Source organism: Pristiophorus japonicus, unplaced genomic scaffold (assembly GCF_044704955.1).
Source record: "Pristiophorus japonicus isolate sPriJap1 unplaced genomic scaffold, sPriJap1.hap1 HAP1_SCAFFOLD_81, whole genome shotgun sequence".
In the NCBI taxonomy this organism is placed as follows: Eukaryota; Metazoa; Chordata; class Chondrichthyes; family Pristiophoridae; genus Pristiophorus; species Pristiophorus japonicus.
The window spans coordinates 2,361,921-2,368,557 of NW_027254729.1; the positions used below are offsets into that span (position 1 = coordinate 2,361,921).

General features: G+C 44.7%; 1 non-coding gene across 1 annotated transcript; it reads left to right on the plus strand.

Annotated features, from left to right (window-relative positions):
- The first annotated feature begins 215 nt into the window (after window positions 1-215).
- On the plus strand, window positions 216-298 carry trnas-uga (transfer RNA serine (anticodon UGA)). Its single transcript has one exon. It is a non-coding gene; the product is annotated as a tRNA-Ser (tRNA).
- Window positions 299-6,637: the final 6,339 nt, after the last annotated feature.

A 6,637-nucleotide genomic window follows, 5' to 3' on the forward strand; every position in this document is an offset into this window, starting at 1 on the left:
GTTTTTCAAGAAAGAAGCTCCCCAGACTGTTCAGTTTTTCCCTCAATGTAAATTCTTTCAGTTCTAACCGAAATTTTTCCTTCTTTGCTGTGAGATTCTGCGATTCTGTGATTTAATTTTCACATCGTCTGGGAGATCCAATAGGGCAAGCATGCAGGCGGTCTCTCTGATAAATTGCACCGACGATTCGACTATTAAAGCAGATCTATTGTGTAGCTGCGATGGCCGAGTGGTTAAGTCGTTGGACTTGAAATCCCATGGGGGTTTTCGTGCGCAGGTTCAAACTCTGCTCGCAGCGATTCTACAGGTGCTGTTTTTTTATCGACTAACGGGGATCTCATTGGAATCTGATCACAATTCCCTCCACTGCCCTTTATTACACTGATTGACGCGAAGCTGTTGTTCGAACTGGAAACAGTAATAGTTTATCCGTATTAATTGTTGGTTTGTTGGACACTATCGGCAGAAATCAGTGAGCAATATACACAGTATGAAAAAAAGACTTTTAATAAAGTCCAGTGCATTGTTTGGGAGGAACTCACCTTTAGTTAATGAGTGCGAACGAGGTTTGGTTTTATAAAGATGAACAAGTTTTGCCAAAACGACCACGGCAGCGTTTGACGTTGCAATTGTCTGATAACATCAGTGTTTGCATCAAAGTAGATGCCTTATCCATTAAGCGACGTGGCCCCTGCAGTTTGCAGCAGAATAATGTACTGCAAAATTCGAAAGGTTCAAAGTGTAATAGAAAGGCAAGCATGAAATCTCGGTGCCACAATGCAAGGAGTATTCGGAACCCAGGACAGGGCTCTGAGCTAGTTAGAGTGGGTGAGAGCTCAGATCACAGGACCCCAAAAATGCAAAAGGCAGGAGGCAACAGAGCAGAGTAGCACTGGGGAAAGTGTAAACGACAAGGTGATGTGAAGGGACAATATGTATGAATATAAAGAGGCTGCAGGAGGTGTCAAAATTAAAAATCCTGGTTTTAAAACTAGTATTAAAACACTCTACCTAACCGCACGCAGCTTTTGAAATAAAGTAAATGATTTGACGGCACAAATCATCATAAATGGGTATGATTTGTTGGCCATTACAGAAACGTTGCAGGTTGGCCAGAACAGGGAATTAAACATACAGCGGTATCTGACAATTCGGAAGGATAGACAAGAAGGGAAAGGAGGTGGGGTAGCTCTGTTAATAAAGGATGATATCAGGGCAGGTGTGAGAGACGATATTGGCTCTAATTAACAAAATGTTGAATCATTGTGGGTAGATATTAGAGATAGTAAGGGGAAAAAGTCATTGGTGGGCGTAGTTTATAGGCCCTCAAATAATAGCTCTACGGTGGGGCGGGCAATAACCAAGGGAATAATGGAGGCATGTGAAAAAGGAACGGCAGTAATCATGGGGGATTTTAACCTACATACCGATTGGTCAAATCAAATCGCACTGCGTAGACTTGAGGATGAATTCATAGAATGCATACGGGATTGTTTCTTAGAACATTATGTTACAGAACGTAAAAGGGAGCAAGCTATCTTAGATCTGGTCCTGTGTAATGAGACAGGAATTATGAACGATCTCCCAGTACAAGATCCTCTCGGAATGAGTGATCACAGTATGGTTGAATTTGTAATACAGTTTGAGGGTGAGGAAGTAGTGTCTCAAACGAGCGTACTGTGCTTAACCAAAAGTGACTATAGTGGGATGAGGGCAGAGTTGGCTGAAGTAGACTGGAACACAGACTAAACGGTGGCACAATTGAGGAACAGTGGAGGACTTTTATGGAGCTCTTTCATAGTGCTCAACAAAAATATATTCCAGTGAAAAAGAAGGGCGGTAAGAGAAGGGATAACCAGCCGTGGATAACCAAGGAAATAAAGGAGAGTGTCAAAATAAAAACCAATGCGTATAAGGTGGCTAAGGTTGGTGGGAAATTAGCAGATTGGGAAAATTTAAAACGACAGCAAAGAATGACGAAGAAAGCAATAAAGAAAGGAAAGCTAGATGACGAAGGTAAACTTGCACAAAACATAAAAATAGTTAGTAAAAGCTTTTACCGATATATAAAACGGAAAAGAGTGACTACAGTAAATGCTGGTCCCTGAGAAGGTGAGAAGGGGGATTTAATAATGGGAAATGTGGAAATGGCTGAGACCTCAAACAATTATTTTGCTTCGGTCTTCACAGTGGAACACACAAAAACCATGCCAAAAATTGCTGGTCACGGGAATGTGGGAAGGAAGGACCTTGAGAGAATCACTATCACTAGGGGGCTAGTGCTGGACAGGCTAATAGGACTCAAGGTAGACAAGTCCCCTGATTCTGAGGACATTCAACCCAGGGTATTAAAAGAGATGGCGGACGTTCTAGCAGATGCATTCGTTATAATCTACCAAAATTCTCTGGACTCTAGGGAGGTACCAGTGAATTCAAAAGCAGCAAATGTAACGCCTCTGTTAAAAAAAAGGGGGCAGACAAAAGGCCGGTAACGATCGGCCTGTTAGTTTAACAGCTGTAGTGGGGAAAATGCTTGAAGCTATCATGAAGGAAGAAATAGCGGGAACCTCGATAGGAATAGTGCAATCAAGCAGACGCAACATGGATTCAGGAAGGGGAAAGCATGTTTAAATAATTTACTGGAATTCTTTGAGGATATAACGGGCATGGTGGATAGAGGTGTACCGATGGATGTGGTGTATTTAGATTTCCAAAAGGCTTTCGATAAGGTGCCACACAAAAGGTTACTGCAGAAGATAAAGATACCTGTAGTCATAGGAAATCTATTAGCATGGATAGAGAATTGGCTGATGAACAGAAAGCTGAAGGTCTGGATAAATGGGTCCTTTTCGGGTTGGAAATCGGTGGTTAGTGGTGTGCCACAGGGATCGGAGCTGGGACCACAACTGTTAAAATACACATGGATGACCTGGAAGAGGGGACAGAGTGTCGTGTAACAAAATTTGCAGATGACACAAAGATTAGTGGGAAAGAGGATTGTGTAGAGGACACAGAGAGGCTGCAAAGAGATTTAGATCGGTTAAGCGAATGGGCTAAGGTTTGGCAGATGGAATACAATGTCAGAAAATGTGAGGTCATCCACCTTGGGGAAAAAAAACAGTAAAAAGGAATATTTTTTGAATGGGGAGAAAATACAACTTGCTGAGGTGCAGAGGGACCTGGGGGTCGTTGTGCATGAATCCCAAAATGTTAGTTTGCAGGTGCAGCAAGTAATCAGGAAGGCGAATGGAATGTTGGCCTTCATTGTGAGAGGGATGGAGTAGAAAAGCAGGGAGGTCCTGCTGCAACTGTATAGGGCATTGTTGAGGACGCACCTGGAGTACTCCGTGCAATTTTGATCACCTTTCCTTAGGAAGGATATACTTGCTTTGAAGGGGGTATAGAGACCATTTAATAGGCTGATTCCGGAGATGAGGGGGTTACCTTATTATGATAGATTGCGTAGACTGGGTCTTTACTCGTTGGAGTTCAGAAGGATGAGGGGTGATCTGAAAGAAACCTTTAAACGAATGAAAGGGAGAGACAAGATAGAGGCAGAAAGGTTGTTTCCACTGGTCGAGGAGACTAGAACTAGGGGCACAGCCTCAAAATAAGGGGGAGCCAATTTAAAACCGAGTTGAGAAGGAATTTCATCTCCCAGAGGGTTGTGAATCTGTGCACTTCTCTGCCCAAGAAAGCAGTTGAGGTTAGCTCATTGAATGTATTCAAATCACAGATAGATACATTTTTAACTAATAAGGGAATTAGCGGTTACGGGGAGCGGGCGAGTCCGTGGAGCTGAGTTCTCGGCCAGATCAGCCATGATCTTGTTGAATGGTGGATCAGGCTCAAGGGGCTAGATGGCCTACTCCTGTTCCTAATTCTTATGTTCTTTTAATGAGGGATTATGCAGTAGACTTGTATTTAGATCAGTTCCATACTTTGCACTACAAACCAATCAGCGGCAGTGAGCCTTTCACTGATTGAAATACGAGAAGTCACAAATCCCCGGAGGATATGGAATTATTAATTTAATGCTGGAAACACTCCTCAGGGCCACCAGCTCTCGGCAGAACTAATGTTTTGCAGCATTGCTTCAATGTATTACAGGTTTAGTGTGAGTTTCGTCCCTGAATGTTTAAGCTGCTCTAAAATACTTGCAGGCCAACCGCACCACCAAAAATAAAATAAATGGCCCGTAATGGTTCGAACTCGCAAATTTGGCGTTAGTAACACCAAGCGCTAACCAAGTGAGGCAACCGGCCTTAATGCTATGTACTTTCTTATGGCACTTTTACATTAAAATGATAACATTCCTATAGCGACTTTTACCTCAGCACTTCCCAAAGCAGTTAAGAGCAAAATCATTACTTTTAAATTGTGATCACTTTGTATTGTAGGAAATGCAAAAATGTACAGCATGGAAGGAGGCCATTTCAGCCAATAGTGCCCGAGGAGGCCGATCAAGAGCTTTCCAGCCTAGTTCCCACTTCCCAGCTCTAAGTCCGTCCTATGGGTTACAGCAATTTAAGTGGCATTCAAGTATTTTTAAAATGTGTGAGGTTTTCTGCCGCATTGAGGCATTGAGTTTCCGACTACCATGACGCCTTGGCTGAAGACATTTATCCTCACAGCTCGTCTAACCCTCCCCCTAATTCATCATCATAGGCAGTCCCTCGGAATCGAGGAAGACTTGCTTCCACTCTTAGCATCTGTTCTTCGATGGCTGTAGAGTTCAATACGGGAACCACAGTCTCTGTCACAGGTCAGACAGACCGTCGTTGAGGGAAAGGATGGGCAGGGAGCCTGGTTTGCCGCAGCTTCTTCCGCTGCCTGAACCTGATTTCTGCATGCTCTCGTCGACGATACTCGAGGAGCTCAGCACACTCCCGCATGCACTTCCTCCATTTAGGGCGATCTATGGCCAAGGACTCCCAGGTCACAGTGGGGATGTCACACTTTATCAGTGAGGCTTTGAGGGTGTCTTTTTAACGTTTCCTCTGTCTGCCTTTGGCTCATTTGCCGTGGACGAGTTCCGAGAAGAGCGCTTGCTATGGCAGTCTAGTGTCTGGCATATGGCCTGCTCAGCGGAGCTGATCAAGTGTGGTAAGTGGTGCAATGCTGGGGATGATTTCTTGGACGAGGATGCGAATGTTTGCGCGTCTGTCCTGCCAGGGGATTTGCAGGATCTTGAGGAGACATCGCTGGTGGCATTTCTCCAGCGACTTGAGGTGTTTACTGTACATAGTCCACGTCCCTGAGCCATACAGGAGGGCGGATATTACTACAGTCTTGTAGACCATGAGCTTGGTGACAGTTTTGAGGGAATCATCTTCAAACACTCTTTTCCTCAGGTGGCCGAAGGCTGCACTGGCACACTGGCGGCGGTGTTGGATCTCGTCATCAATGCCTGCTCTTGTTGATAGGAGGCGCCCGAGATAGGGGAATTGGTCCATCCCGAAATTAGTTTAAATCTATTCCCCCTGGTTGTTGACCACTCTGCAAAGGGAAACAGGACCTTCCTTCCAACTCTATCTAGGGCTCTCATAAAGTTATGCACCTCAATATAGTCTCCCCTCAGCCTCCTCTGGTCCAAAGAAAACAGACTCAGCATTTCCAATCTTTCCTCATCACCAAAATTCTCCATTCCTGGCAACTTTTTTTGTAAATCTCCTCAGAACCCTTTCCAGCGTAATCACATCTTTTTTTTGAAATGTGGTGACCAGAACTGCACACAGTACTCCAGCAGCGGCCTGACCAATGATTTATACAGTCAAGTACAATGTCCTTGCTGTAACTAGCAGAGTTACGGACCGAGAGCTGGTAAGTGGGATTAGGGTGGGTAACCTTTTGATGGCTGGCGCAGATACGATGGTAAGTACTGTAGGGATTCCAATACGGCCAAGTTGATCTCGTGGACTAATTTGATCGCGTAGATGGAGAGGAATTTTAACAGATTTTTTTCCCACAATTAGCCTGGGGGATTTTTCTGCTTTTTTGCTTCTCCCATGCGTTCGCATGGCTCGGGTTGGGGTGGTGTGTATAATTTTTCGGTGCAAGGGTTGTAGATGTTGTGTGGGGCGGATTTATTGGGCTGGGCGTTCTTTATCTTTCCGCCATTGTCATACTACACAGGTTCATATATAGCCTTCAGGGTTGTTGATCAAAGGGCCTTGTGGCTTTTTGTCGGCTGGCATGTATACTATGGGCCGAATTGGCCTCCTTCAGCGCTGTCGATTTCTAGATTTCCATGTACTTTCACAGCCCCAGACTATTCCTTCACAGAGCAAGACAGCTGCAACACATATTCAGACGGCTCTTTCACTGTCCCAGACTCCACCTTCACAGATTCACAATCTTCCGACACAGTACCACAATCTACCTTCACAGATCCAAACTTTTCCTGCACCGACCGAGACAGCGGCTAAACAGACCCATGCAGCTCCCGCACAGAGGGGTACTGATCCTACACCGAGTCAAACATTACTGCACAGATCCTGTGCAGATAGGCAAAGCGCATACACAGCATCAAAATGCTTGTGTACAGACTGAGACAGTTTTTTCAGAGACCCAGGATCACCTACAAAGGAGCAAACATGTCCTCATCAGCTGCAGATTAGACCAACACATTTCCAGA